The sequence below is a fragment of the Mesoplodon mirus genome, assembly GCF_964341445.2.
Source record: "Mesoplodon mirus genome assembly, chromosome: 13".
Lineage (NCBI taxonomy): Eukaryota > Metazoa > Chordata > Mammalia > Artiodactyla > Ziphiidae > Mesoplodon > Mesoplodon mirus.
In genome coordinates, this window is record NC_138989.1 from 58,019,035 (window position 1) to 58,035,315 (window position 16,281).

The window sequence follows — 16,281 nt, forward strand, 5'->3', positions numbered from 1 at the left end:
AATATATATTAACGCATGTATGTGGAACGTAGAAAAATGGTACAGATGAACTGGTTTGCAGGGCAGAAGTTGAAGCACAGATGTAGAGAACAAATGTATGGACACCAAGGGGGGAAAACCGCGGTGGGGTGGGGATGGTGTTGTGCTAAATTGGGCGATTGGGATTGACATGTATACACTGATGTGTATAAGATTGATGACTAATAAGAACCTGCTGTATAAAAAAATAAATAAAATAAAATTCAAAAATTAAAAATAACAAATCAGAATATCCTACAAATATGAAATGCGTTTTTTATTTAGCACCTTCTTTCTTTGTCTTTCTGGTAGATTGCCTCATGTTTTTCTTAAAAGTTGAATTGCAAAGCAGCCTTCAGCTGTTTTCAAGCAGAACTTGGGACTTATTGTTGTGTAAAAACAAAGATATCCACCCAGAAACATACTCTACACCCCAAAAGCATACCATCAGTATTATCTCTTTTTGTTTGAGATACTGTGCCATAAACCATGGTTTGAAATTTTCAGTTCCTCTAAGCTGAGGCAGCAATATTCAAAATCTTCAGTGGATTTGATATAAGAAAGACCAATGCAGACATTTAATGGAAAAAATGCATTGTTATGATTAGTGGACCATCATCTAGAACAGTGATGTGAATCAGTTTCACCACCAGAGTACTAAATTCACTCCTTGAAATAATAACACACAAAACCGTGGGTTGATATTGAGTGTTAAGTGTGTCCTTTTATGTTTCTTCATGAAGATGAGAATTAACCATGGCTTGTCAAGGATTTATAGGATAATCTTGTTTATAACTTCAAAAGGCAAATTAGACGTGATAAAGCCAGTTATCCCAGCACTCTTATCTGCAATGTTATCTCCTTTGGTGCATACATGCATCTGATGCACTTAGCTGTGGGGCACTTTAATAGATCACACTATCAGAAAAAAACGATGGAGTTTTAAAGGCTGTATTGGGGCCTGCTACATATAATCCAATACAGTGGGTCTGATCCTATCAAGTGCATAAGATACTCTGGAGGTTGTCAGGCAGCGTGTGGAGTCCCCCTGAGCTCACTTGCTCTGGTTCTGTGTGATTCCAAAGCCAACAAGGCAGGGTTATCTATTCCAGCATCACCAAGACAATGTCAGCAATACTGTCAATGAAATATATTTCCTTCTTTTCTAAAGGCTGATAGATGCTGTTACATGAACCTCCCAATTAGCTATTGTTTAAAGAGTTATTTGTTGTAAGGAATTTAATTTTGTTGCCTTAAGAAGTGAATTTGTTTCTAGTTCCAGCTGTCAGAAAATACATCATATGGATGTCATTAACATCGTGGTCCTGACTCAAAGAAAATGGAAGCCTTTTCTCTCAGTTTCTTCATCACTCTTGGTACAATTCCAAGTCCAGTAATTCAGCTTTCAAAAAATATGGCTTTCGTTTATTTTCTTAAATCAATTTAATTTCCAAACCTGACTTACTGAGGTTGGTGGGAAATTTTACATTATGTCATTTGAGTTTTATGCCCCAGTTTTACCAAGGCTTATACCAAAGTTCCATGATTTTATGCAGAGCTAATGCTCCAGGGAGGCCCATCTGGTAATTGTCTTTTTTGTCCATGTTGGTAATTGTGGAGATGGCTCTTGGCTTAGCACTTATTGTCCTTAAGTTTTGAATCATCCTCTTTCTGTGCCTTGAAAAGGATTTGGCATTTTTGGTGAGGTCTGGGATTTGCTTTGTTCCAAGGACCCAGAGTCTTCTAAGTCCTACCTCCTCCCCAAGGACATTGCCAAGATTAAGAGAAGGAATCTGCCTCACCAGGCATCTGGGGCCCTTTATCTTCAATTCTCAGAAGTTACCCTTCTCTCCTCAAATCCAGTATTAGTTATCATCAAAGCAAATGGCTCTTGAGGCCAAAGAAGTAAATCCTTGAGGCCATTAATTTAAAGGTCCAAAGGTCTCTACAATATCTTGTTTCCAGGACACTTGGAATAATCATCTCAGTGATGGTGGAATTTTTTGAGAAATGGAACATAGGGAAGGAAGTATCTTCCCAACAAATTTTTCCTTCCACCCAGTGACAAATCCCCTTGACTACAAGTCAACCCTACATCACCACAGGCCAAGAGATAACAGAACTTGAAGCTGCTGTATAGAGGGGTGGATATGGGGAAATAGTATAAAAACAACACTGGTAGTGCATATTCATCCTGCCACACTCTTCATGACAAAACCACTCCCTTTGTTCCAGGAATGCAACTTTGTAGTTACATTTTACTTCCTGGATGACCTCCTGCCAGTTTCCTCCTAGGGATCCCTCTTCCCATTTTTTCCATCTTTCCCTCTCCCCACCCACAAGATCTCATACTATTTCAATTCTTTATTGAACTGAATGTCCTGAAATTGAAAATCCTTGAAAAGAGAAGCTTGGGTCTATAACCCAAATGTTTGTTCATGTTGGTTGCCTCAAGGCAGGGATGTTTTCTTTTTTAGTCTGTTCAGTCCCGGTGCATGTCCTCTTTTGTTGAATGAATGAATTCTACCACTACTCAGAGGTGTCAGGCTGAGCCAGTAAGGGTTCATGATTTCATGAGGCTCTTTTGAAACATCTTTGCAAGATCCATATCCTTCAATTTGTATAAATCCAATTTCTTGAGGGCAATTTCTTTAATTAAAGGTCACATTTTCTAAAGTCTAACTGGGAATATGACTGCCCTCCTATAGCAGCTGGGCTCTAATTGCTGCACATAAGTAAACATCATCTGGAATAGAGCCATCTTATAACTCTAGATGCTACTCATTTCCAGACTGCCATGGTCATTTATTACTAATGACATGAATCTGTAGCTGGCTGAAGCTGGCAGTCATGTTCCTATGCAAGCAGAATTTCAAATTGGCTGTGTGATTTTGGGAAAACAGCCTAAGCTTATGTGTTTCATGTCTTGATCTAATTTCCATGTCCTACAGGAAGTCTTCCTATGTCACATTATGATCCATTTGTTGTCCATGTAACAAATTCATATACAGTTGTGTATCATTGTCATATACTGCTATTTAGATTCTTATACATCTATGTCATTCATCTTAAGGGATAAATGAGGTTCTTTAGGAAAGCAACTGTTTCATATTTGAATTATTCAAAGCCATAAGCACAGAAATTTGACATTGCTGAATGTCTAAAAATAATCAATCAACCTGTATAAGGGATCATCCAATCCAAACTGCTCAGTTGACAATGAGAGAAAAACAGGGTATGGAAGGGACCAAAGAAGAAAATAATTTACTCAGGTTGTTTATTGCCTGCATTTCTTCATTTCCAGAAGTCAAGGATAACTATCCCTTACTGACAAACTCAGCCATGCCATGTACAGTAATATTGTGCTTGTTGCAGATTAGAAGAAATTTAAGGAAAATTATGGCACAGAATTCACTACATTAGCAGTTCAGCCTTAAACTGGAACCATTCTAATCTAATATCTAGATTTTTTCCTTCCAGGTTTATTGAGATATAACTGACATACAGCACTATATAAGTTTAAAGTACACAGAATAATGATTTGACTTACATATATCATGAAGTGATTGTCACAAATTTAATGAACATCAATCATTTCATATAGAAACAAAATTAAAGAAATAGAAAAAGTTTTTTCTTGTAAGGAAAACTCTTAAGATTAACTCTCTTAACAAATTTATATACAACTTAGAGCAGTGTAAATTACATTTATCATGTTGTACATAATATCCTTAATACTTATTTATCCTATAACTGGAAGTCTGTATCTTTTTACTGCCTTAATCAAATTCCTTCACTCCCCATCCCCATGTCCAATAACCACAAAGCTGACCTCTTTTTCTATGAGTCTCTTTGCTCTTGAAGTATGATTGCCTGCCAACATTAAGTTAATTCCTGCTACACAACATAATGATTTGGTATTTCTAAATGATCACCATGATAATTCTAGTTAAGATATTTCACCATACTAAAATATTACATATCTATTGACTATATTTTCCACACTGTACATTTAATACTCATGATTCATTTGTTCTGCAACTGGAAGATTTTACCTCTTAAATTACTTCACCTATTTCTTTCCTACCCCCAATCCTCTCACCTCTGGCATCTTAGGGTTCTGACTGTTCATTTTTTTGTTTGTTTCTTTTATTTTTATGAGTGTGTGTGTGTGTATGTATGTTTCTGTCCGTGATTTTGTCTGTCAGGTTTTGCTTTTACCATTTGGTTTGGGGTACTACCTGTTTGGCTTCTTTTTCCTTTTTTTTCTTCCTTTTCTTCTGAGCCGTGTGGCTGTCAGGGTCTTAATGCTCCAGCTGGGTGTCAGGTCTGAGCCTCCAAGGTGGGAGAGCTAAGTCCAGGACACTGGACCAGCAGAAACCTCCCAGGCCCAAGTAATATTATTCAGCAAGAGCATTCCCAGGGATTTCTGCCTCAACAAATAGACCCAGCTCCACCCAACAGCCAGCAAGCCCCAGTGCTGGATACCCCATGCCAAACAAATAGCAAGACTGGAAAACAACACCACCCATTAGAAGAGAAGCTGCTTAAAGTCATACTAAGTTCACAGACATGTCAAAATACATCACTGGATGCCATCCTGCCCGCCAGCACCAAAAGGAAAATATCCAGCCCCAACCTCCAGAACACAGGCACCAGTGCCCTCCACCAGGAAGCCTACACAAGCCACTGAACCAACCTCACCCACTGGGGGTAGACACCACAAACAATGGGAACTACGAACCTGCAGCCTGCAAAAAGGAGACCCCCCAAAACAGTAAGTTAAACAAAATAAGGCAGAGAAATATGCAGCAGTTGAAGGAGCAAGGTTAAAACCCACCAGACCAAACAAGTGAAGAGAAAACACGTAGCCTACCTGAAAAAGAATTCAGAGTAATGATACTAAACATGATCCCAAATCTTGGAAATAGAATGGAGAAAGTACATTTAGAAAAGTTTAACAAGGACCTAGAAGAACTAAAGAGCAAACACACAAAGAAGAACAACACAATAAATGAAATTAAAAATTCTCTAGAAGAAATAATAGCAGAATAATGGATAAGTGACCTCAAAGATAAAATAGTGAAAATAACTGAAACAGAGCAAAATAAAGAAAAAAGAATTAAAAGAGCTGAGAACAGTCTCAGAGACGTCTGAGACAACATTAAATGCACCAACATGTAAGTAATAGGGGTCCCAAAAGAAGAAGAGAAAAAGAAAGGGTCTGAGAAAATATTTGAAGAGAGAGATTATAGTTGAAAAATTCCCTAAGATGGGAAAGGAAATAATCGGTCAAGTCCAGGAAGGACAGACACTCCCATACAAGATAAATCCAAGGAGAAACGAGCCAAGACACATATTAGTCAAACTATCAACAATTAAATACAAAGAAAAAATATTAAGAACAGCAAGGGAAAAGCAACAAATAACATAAGAGTGAATCCCCATTAGGTTAAAAGCTGATCTTTCAGCAGAAACACTGCAAGCCAGAAGGCTGTGGCAGGATATATTTAAAGTGATGAAAGGGAAATACCTACAATAAAGATTACTCTACTCAGCAAGAACCTCATTCAGATTCGATGGATAAATTAAAACCTTACAGACAAGCAATAGCTAAGAGAATTCAGCACCACCAAATCAGCTTTACAACAAATGTTAAAGAAACTTCTCTAGGCAGGAAACACAAGAGAAGGAAAAGACCTATCAAAACAAACACAAAACAATTAAGAAAATGGTAATAGGAACATATATATTGATAATTAGCTTAAATGTATATGGATTAAATGCTCCAACAAAAAGATATAGACTGGCTGAATGGATACAGAAAAAAAAAAAAAAAAGACCCATATATATGCTGTCTACAAGAGGCACACTTCTCACCTAGGGACACATACAGACTGAAAGTGAGGGGATGGAAAAAGATATTCCATGCAAATGGAAATCAAAAGAAAGCTGGAGTAGCAATATTCATATCAGACAAAAGAGACTTTAAAATAAAGACTATTACAAGAGACAAAGAAGAACACTACATAATGATCAAGGGATCAATCCAAGATTAAGATATAACAATTGTAAATATTTATGCACCAAACATAGAAGCATCTCAATACATAAGTCAAATATTAACAGCCATAAAATGGGAAATCAACAGTAACAAAATAATTTTAGGAGACTTTAACACTCCACTTTCACCAATAGACAGATCATCCAAAATGAAAATAAATAAACACAAGCTTTAAATGACACATTAGAGCAGATGGATTTAATTGATATTTATAGTACATTCCATCCAAAAACAACAGAATATATTTTCTTCTCAAGTGCACATAGAACATTCGCCAGGATCGATCATATCTTGGGTCACAAATCAAGCCTTGGTAAATTTAAGAAAATTGAAATCTTATCAAATATCTCTTCCAACCAAAACGCTATGAGGCTAGATATCAACTACAGGAAAAAATTGTAATAAAAACCAGACACATCAAGTATAAAAAATACACATCTAAATAACCAAGAGATCACAAAGAAATCAAAGAGGAAATCAACAAATAACTAGAAACAACTGACAATGAAAGAGCAATGACCCAAAACCTATGGGATGCAGCAAAAAAAAAGCAGTTGTAAGTACACAAAAATTTACCAATTTTGATAAATCTTTTTCATATGGATGCTGATATGACAGCTGTTACATACAATCTAACAAAATTGTTTTGAATGATGTTGAAGACCACTAAGTGCTACTAGAACCATATTACAGAAAAAAATGAACAAACCTTTTTGGCCAACCCAGTACCTCCTGCTTTGTTCTTTTTTCTCAAAATTGATCTAGCTACTCAGGGTCTTTTGTGTTTCCATACAAATTTTAGGATTATTTGTTCTAGTTCTTTGAAGAATTCCATTGATAGGGATTGCATTGAATCTATTGATTACCTTAGGTAGTATGGTCATTTTAACAATATTAATTCTTCCAATCCATGAACATGGTATATCTTTCCATTCGTTGGTGTCATCTTCAATTTTTTTTAGATCAATGTCTTATAGTTTTTCAAGTATAGGTCTTTAATTTTTTAGATTTATTCTTAGATATTTTATTCGTTTTGATATGATTGTAAATGGGGTTATTTTCTTAATTTCTCCTTCTGATAGTTCATTGTTAGTGTATAGAAATGCAACAGATTTTTGTATATTGTATCCTGCAACTCAAATGAATTCATTTATTAGTTCTAATATTTTTGGAGGCATCTTGAGGATTTTCTATGCATAGTATCATGTTTTCTAAATTTAGTGACAGTTTTATGTCTTCCTTTCCAGTTTGGATGCCTTTTATCTCTTTTTCCTTGTTTGATTGCTGTAGCTAGGATTTTCATACTATGTTAAAGCTGGTGAAAGTTGGCATATTTGTCTTGTTACTAATTTTAGAGGAAAAACTTTCAGCTTTTCAATATTGAGTACGATGTTAGCTGTGGGATTGTCATAAATGGCCGTTATTATGTTGAGATATATTCCCTCTATGCCAACTTTGGTGAGAGTTTTATTATGAAAAGATGTTTAATCTTTTCAGTGCTTTTTCTGCATCTGTTGAGATGTTCATGTGATTTTTATTGTTCCTTTTGTTAATGTTGTGTATCATATTGATTGATTTGCAGATATTGAACTATCCTTGCATCTCTGAAATAAGTCCCACTTGATCATGATATATAGCTATTTTACTACATGTTGAATTTGGTTTGCTAATATTTTGTTGAAGATTTTTGCAGCTATGTTTATCAGTGATATTGGCCTTCAATTCCTTTTTATGTGATATATTTGTCTGCTTTAGGTATCAGAGCAAAGTTGGCTTTGTAGAATGAGTTTGGAAGTTTTCCTTCCTTGGCAATTTTTGAGAATAGATTGAAAAGGATAGGAGTTAACTCTTCTCTAAGTGTTTTATAGAATTCACCTGTGAAGCCTTTCAGTCCTGGACTTTAGTTTGTTGAGAGTTCCTTTTATTACTGATTCAATTTCATTATTAGTAATCCATCTGTTCCTATATTCTATTTTTCGTGATTCATTCTTGAGAGATTGTACATATCTAGGAATTTATCTATTTCTTCTAGGTCATCCATTTTATTGGTGTATAATTGTTCATAATAGACTCATGATCCTTTGTATTTCTGTGGTGTCTGGTGTAATTTCTCCTCTTTCATTTCTTATTTTGCTTATTTGGGTCCTCTCTATTTTCTTCTTGATGAACCTAGATAAAGTTTTATCAGTTTTGTTTATCTCTGCAAAGAATCAGCTTTGGTTTCATTGATTTTTTTCTATTCTTTTAACTTCTTTATTTCCTCTGTGATTTTTATTATATCCTTCCTACTGCTGAATTTGGACTTTGTTCTTCATTTTTTAATTCTTTTAAATTGTAGGTTAGGTTGTTTATTTGTTCCTTTTTTTTTTTTTCTTCTTGAAGTAGGCCTGTATTACTATACACTTACCTCTTAGAACTGCTTTTGCTGCATCCCATATATTTTGAAAAGCTGTGTTTCATTTTCATTTGTCTCAAGCTGTTTTGTGATTTTCTCTTTGATTTTTTCATTGACTCATTGTTTTTAAAGAAGAACGTTTTTTATTCCCCAAATATTTGTGTTTTTCCCTTTTTTTCCTGTAATTGATTTCTAGTTTCATGCCACTGTGGCCAGAAAAAATGTTTCATATAATTCCTATCCTCTTAACTTTGTTAAGACTTCTTTTGTAGCCTAGCTTGTTATATATCCTGGAGAACATTACATATGCACTTGAAAATGTATTTTGCTATTTTTGGATGGAGTGTCCTACAGAAATCTATTAAGTCTACTGGTCTATTGTTTCATTTAAGACCACTGTTGCCTTACTGATTTTTTGTCTGGATCATCTGTCCATTGATGTAAGTGGGGTGTTAAATTCCCCTACTATTATTGTATTATTGTCAATTTTCCCTATTATATCTGTTTGTATTTGTTTTATATATTTAGGTGCTCCTTTATTGGGTACATATATGTTCATGAGTAATATCCTCTTCTTGTATTGACACCTGTATCATTATATAGTGCCCTTATTTGTATTTTGTTATAGACTTTGTTTTAAAGTCTACTTTTTCTCATATTGGTATTGCCAACCCAACTTTCATTATGTTTCCATTTACATGAAATATCTTTTCCCATCCTCTCACTTTCAGTCTGTGCATGTCTAGATCTGATTTGACTCTCCTGTAGGCAGCCTATATATATGTCTTCTTTTCCTATCCATTCAGTCACTCTAGGTATTTTTATTAGAGCATTTAGTTCATTTAAATTTAAAGTAATTATTGATAGGTACTTATTACCATTTTGTTAACTGTTTTTGAGTTGTTTTTGTAGTTCTTTTTTATTCCTTTTTTCTTCTTTTGTTTTCTTCCTGTGATTTGTTGACTATCGTTATTGTTGTTTTGAATCCTTTCTTTTTTCTTTGTGTGTGTCTATTATAGATTTTTTGTTTATGGCTACCATGAGGTTTATATATAGCAATCTCTAATATATTAGACAACTTTAAGTTGCTGATCTCTTAAATTCAAATGCATTTTAAAAACCCTGCATTTTTACTCCTCTCCATGTTTACTTCTTTGACATCATATTTTACATATTTTTGTTTTTCATTTCCTTTAACTACTTATTGTGCATATAGGTGCTTTTCTAATGTTTGTCTTTTATCCTTCCAGTAGCTTTATATGTAGTTGATTTACTACCTTTACTGTATGTTTCCTTTACCAATAATATTTTTGTTTTCATAATTTTCATGTTTCTAGTTGTGGCCTTTTCTTTTTCACCTAGAGAAGTCCCTTTAACATTTCTAGTAAAGCTGAATTGGTGGTGCTGAAGTCTTTTAGCTTTTGTTTGTCTGCAAAACTTTTTATCTCTCCATAAAATTTGAATGAAAGCCTTGCCAGGTAGAGTATTCTTGGTTGTAGATTTTTCATTTTTGTCATAGAGTATATCCTTCCTGGTCTGCAGATTTTCCACTGAAAAGTCAGCTGATAGCCTTTTGGGGGTTTTGTTGTAGGTAACTTGTTGCTCTTTCCTTGTTACTTTTAAGATTCTCTCATTATCTTTAATTGATACCATTTTAATTACAATGTGTCTTGGTGTGGATCTCTTTGTTGGTTCTGTTTGGGACTCTCCGTGCTTCCTGGACCTGGATGTATGTTTCCCTTCCCAAGTTATGGAAGTTTTCATCTATTATGTCTACAAATATATTCTCTACCCCATTCTTCTCTTTCTCTGACCCCTATACTGTTAACGTTAGCATGTTTGATGTTTTCCAATATGTCTCTTAAATAGTCCTCATTTCTTTTTATTCTTTGTATTCTTTTTTTGTTTGTTTTTCTGTTCAGCTTAAGTGATTTCCACTATTCTGTCTTCCAGCTCACTGATCTGTTCCTTTATATTATCCAATCTACTATTGATTCCTTCTGGTGCATTTTTCATTTCAGTTATTGTATTCTTCACCTCTGTTTTGTTCTATTTTTTGTTTTCTATTTGTCAAAAACCTCTAACTCTGTTCATCTAATCTTCATCCAAGTTCTTTGAATATCTTTATGATTATTACCTTGAACTCTTTATCAGGTAGATTGCCTATCTCCACTTCACTTGGTTCTTCTTCTGGGGTTTTACCTTATTTCTTAATATGGAAGGAATAATAATTCTTTTGATGCCTCAGTTTGACTAATTTGTTGTTTTTATCTTTATGTGTTTGGTAGGATTTTCCTATTTTCTGATCTTATTGAAGTGTTCTTTCATAGGAGATATTATATGTGTCTCAGAAGCACACTCTTCTCTGGTCACCAGAGTTATATGCTCTAGGGATACCCCTTATGTGGGCTCTGTAGGTACTTCTGTTGTGGTGGGCTGACTACTTTGGGCAGTCTAGTAGGTGTGGCTAACCTCTAGTCCAGCCAGTTGCCAGGCCCTGCCTTGTGTGAAGGTTGCAAGCCACTGGTAGGCAGCGCTGGGTCATAAGGCTACTCCCTGCTGGGCCCCAAGGGGGGTCCCAGGGCTAGTACTGGACCGCTGCTGGGTGGAGCCATGTTCTGGGAAGGGTGATTGTAGAGCCAGCGTCTAAGATCTAGTTTTGGCCTGCTAGTGGGTGAGGTCAGTTCTTGACACAGCTGGCTGTTGGGTTTGGGTGCCACAAAGCTGTTGTTGGTTCACTGGTGTGTGAGGCTGCATCCTCCAGGTGGTTGATGAGGGTTCCAATTGTGTCTCAAAACTTGTGTTAGCCTGATGGTGGGTGGGGCTGGGGCTCAGGAGGTCACAGGGTTAATATTGGCTTACTGGTGGGTGGAGCCATGTTCTCTGGTCTCTGGCTGCAGTGCCCTGTGGATCCCTAAGCTGATGTCTGCCTGATGGTGGGTGGGGCCAGATCTTGGGGCAGCTTTTGAAAGGGCCCAATGTGTCCTAGAGCTAATCTGTTGGTGGGCAGGACTGAGTTTCAGGGCATCATGAGGTTGGTGCTAGACTGCTGTTGGGTGGGCTGTGTCTTGATTCAGCCAGCTACAGGGCTGTGGTAGTCCTGGGGCTGTTGTCTGCCTGCTCTTGGATGGAGACAGGGCCCAGTGGAACCTGTGGCTGGGGCAGTTGCATGTCCAATGGTGTGTGAAGCCAGTTCCTAAGGCTAGTGTTGGCTCACTTGTGGGCAGAGCCATATCCTGGGACTCTGAGTGAAGGCTCCTGGTGTAACAAAGCTGATGTCTGCATGTTGATGGTTAAGGTCAAGGCCTAGGGAGTCCTGGGACTAGTTCCAACTCACTAGTGAGCAGAACTGGGTCCCAGGGCCACTGGCTGCAGGGAGCTGGGGGTCCTGGAACTAGTGCAAGTACACTGGTATGCAGGGCTGGGACTTGGTCCCTCTGGTTCACAGAACCAGGTCTCAGGGCTGCTGTTGGCTCAGGGGCTCTAAAGGCATCAGGCCTGCTATTGGGTAGGGTTGTATTTTCACTTAGTTAGCTCCTTGGCCTGAGGTGTCCCAGTACTGGTGCAGACATACTGGTGGGAGGGACCAACTCCTGGTGCTAATAAGCTAGAGGGAAGATTTCAATTGACTAGCTAATGCCAGAATCTCTGTGGTAGAATGAGCTCCCCAAAATGGCTTCTACCAGTCTCTGTGTCCCCAGGGTGAGCTCCAGTTGTCTCCTGACTCTCCAGGAGGCTCTCTGAGGGCAGAAAATTGATCTGACCCAGGTTTCTTTCAAATTACTGCTTCAGCCCTGTGTCCCAGAGAATGTGAAATTTTGTATGCTCCCTTTAAGATTGGAGTCTCTATTTCCCACAGCCTCTGGCTCTTCTGAAACTAAGTTCTGTTGACCTCCAAAGCCAAGTGTTCTGTGAGCTTGTCTTCCTGGTGCAGGACTCCCAAGCTTGGGAGCCCAATGTTCCTTAAGGAAGACCTCTGAAATTGTAATTATCCTCCCATTTGTGTGTCACCCACTGGGGGTTATAGGTGTTGACAGTAGTGTGTCTCCACCTCTCTTACTCATCTCATTGTGGTTCTTTCATTATATCTTTAGTTGTAGAAGATCTTTTCTGCTAGTCTCCCAATTTTTCTCTTCATTAGTTTCTTTGTAAATAGTTCTAATTTTGGTGTGTCTATGGGAGGAGGTGAGCTCAGTGTCTTCTCCGAGTTCTGTGAGACACTCTAGCAAATTAACCAAACCCAAGGAAGGGGTCATGGGAAACGGATTTACAGCCAGTTGATCAGAAGCACAGGTAAAAATCTGGACTTTCAATTGACATCAGAATGGGAGTGAGGGCAGTCTTGTAGGACTGACCCTTTAACTTATGGAATTGGACAATATCTCCACATAGTGTCAGAATCGAATTAATTTTAGAACACTCAGCTGGTCTCAGAGAATTGCTTGGTGGTGTGGGGAAAAAGCCACACCTTGGAATTGGGAGCAGAATCATTAGAGAGAGCAAAAAATCTAGTCAGAGACAGAGTGTAGGCAGAAAGATATAGAGTGACTAGGAGAATTCTGCATTTAAGAAACAAACCCCATACAGACTGCTGGTTTCCAGAGCTAATTCCTACTGTTTCTGACCATCAAGAGGGGATGAGCAAAAACACAGTAGGGAGGGGTAAGATACCAGAACAATAGTTGATTGGACAAAAGAAAGGTTTAGGATCTTCACACATCTGCTTTCTCTCTGAAACACTATTCCCTCTGGCTCTTTCCCATCCTCCAGAGAGGCTCTGTCTACCACCAATCTAAAATAGTTATCTCTGTCCCTATTTGTCTTTCTCAGGACACCTGGTTCTTTTCCCTGTGTAACCTATCACATTTATCCCTATTTTTTTTTTGTTGTTTATTCCTTGTCTTCCCAACTCAAATATAAACTGTGAAGTTAACATCTAGTTCTGTTTTCTTCACAATCAAATACTCAGGGACTATTTATAAATATGCATTGAATGAATAAATGAATAACCAGGATTCAAACATAGGGACAAAAGACATCAGCCCATTTAATGTAATGAATCCAAAGTTGAGGAGGAGACATCAGAAAGAAAAGATCACTTAAGTTGAATTACCACATTACCATTATTTAGCACTGATGAGCTTCCCAGGGTCTCTGGTACTAGATATTATAGAAATGTAATGAAGACAGAAGATAGACAGGTTTGCAAAATTCCTATGAAAATGTTATAAGTGGAAGGAGATTTGTCCCCTGATATAAACTCTTTCAAAATTCTGCTTACTAAAGTGCTGTTATATAGAATGTTTACCAGAAATGGACCCATATTTACCTATTATTTTCAATGAAACATTTTGCAAGCACAGAATTAAAATTTTAATGGGTTTAACTTATTCCACTTATGTATATGTGACATGAAGTTTTAAAAATATATTCTTTGTATCTGCTCATCAGACATAACACACACACCAACTATAGCCTCTCTCTCTCTCCTCCCCTCCCCAGTGGCCCTGATCTTTTTTACAAAAAACATTCACTCTGAAGGTTCTGCTGAGGATGAGTGACTACAGATATGCCAATGAGCACTCCAGGAACCTCTAATAAGGAAGACATGAGCTAAAAATATAGATGGTTATTTTTCCAAGAGATGGGACCCCTGTCATGAGGAAGCTCTACAGGCTGCCTCACCTTTTGTGTTTTAATTTGTTTGTTAATAAAGAATAGCAAGACATTGAGCTGCCTGCCTCTCACAAACTCAAACTCCTAAACACAGGTGAGAGGGAGGGAATGATAGCCCATATAATGTGTGGATCTAAGAAAATAGTATGTAATAAACTTCACCCTATATGGAGGCACAGTGAAAACAAGGTGCCTCATTAAAGTGTTGCCTGCAATATGGTGTCTCATTCGAGGTCTAGGACTGCAATTGCCAGGTTTGTGCAGATCCTCTTTATTTATTATTTTACCTTTTACCTTCTACTTTCTCAGAAAGTTTCTCCTTTTGCCACCCCACAAAACCATCCTCTTTTCTTTAGACAAAGACCAGAGATTTAAAAAAAAAAAAAGGCTGTAACAAAAGAAATAAGCAGTGTGAGCCCTTACACTCATACTGTCACTTTTTAAAATCAAACTAAGTAATGATTGAATAACATTTCATTAGATCACTTATCTACTTTCAGATTTTTTTAAATTAAATTTTATTAGAGTATAGTTGCTTTAAAATGTTGTCTTAGTTTCTGCTGTACAGCAAAGTCAATCAGTTATACATATACATATATCCACTCATTTTTTGGATTTCCTTCACATTTAGGTCACCACAGAGCATTAAGTAGAGTCCACTGAGCTATACAGTAGGTTCTCATTAGTTATCTATTCTATAAATAGTATCAATAGTGTATATATGTCACTCCCAATCTCCCAATTCATCCCACCCCCTCTTTCCCCACTCAGTGTCCATATGTTTGTTCCTTACATCTATGTCTCTATTTCTGCTTTGCAAAATAGGTCATCTATGCCAGTTTTCTAGATTCCACATATATGCATTAATATATGATATTTGTTTTTCTCTTTCTCACTTACTTCACACTGTATGACAGTCTCTAGGTCCATCCACGTCTTTACAAATGACCCAATTTCGTTTATTTTTATTGCTGAGTAATATTCCATTGTATATATGTGCCACATCTTCTTTATCCATTCCTTTGTTGATAGGCATTTAGGTTGCTTCCATGACTTAGCTATTGTAAATGGTGCTGCAATGAACATTGGGGTGCATGTGTCTTTTTGAATTATGGTTTTCTCTGAGAATATGCCCAGTAGTGAGATTGCTGGGTTATATGGTAGCTATATTTTTAGTTTTTTAAGGAACATCCATGTTGTTCTCCATAGTGGCTGTATCAATTTACATTCCCATCGACTGTGCAAAATGGTTCCCTTTTCTCCACAGTCTCTCCAGCATTTATTTGTAGATATTTTAATGATGGTCATTCTGACTGGTGTGAGGTGGTACCTCATTGTAGGTTTGATTTGCATTTCTCTAATAATTAGTGATGTCAAGCATCTTTTCATGTGCCTCTTGGCCATCTGTATGTCTTCTTTGGAGAAATATCTATTTAGGTATTCCATGCATTTTTTTGATTGGGTTGTTTGTTTTGTTTGATCTTGAGCTGCATGAGCTGTGTATATATTTTGGAGATTAATCCTTTGTCTGTTGCTCCATTGTCAAATATTTTCTCCCATCCTGAGGGTTGTATTTTCATCTTGTTTATGATTTTCTTTTCTGTGCAAAAGCTTTTAAGTTTAATTAGGTCCCATTTGTTTATTTTTGTTTTATTTTCATTATTCTAGGAAGTTCTATTTCATTTATTTCTGCTCTGATCTTTATGATTTCTTTCCTTCCACTAACTTTGGGTTTTGCTCATGTTTTTCTTCTCTTTCTCTACTTGATGTAGGTGTAAGGTTAGGTTGCTTATTTGAGATTCTTCATGTTTCTTGAGGTAGAATTCTATTGTTATAAACTTCCCTCTTAGAATTGCTTTTGCTGCATTCCATAAGTTTTAGGTAATCGTGTTTTCATTATCATTTGTTTCTAGGTTTTTTTGATTTGCTCTTTCATTTCTTCAGTGATCTCTTGGTTATTTAGTAGCATATTGTTTAGACTCCATATGTTTGTATTTTTTACAGTTTTTTCCCTGTAATTGGTATCTAGTCTCATAGCAATGTGGTCAGAGAAGATACCTGATACAATTTCAATTTTCTTAAATTTACCAAGGCTTGATTTGTGACCCAAGATATGATCTATCCTGGA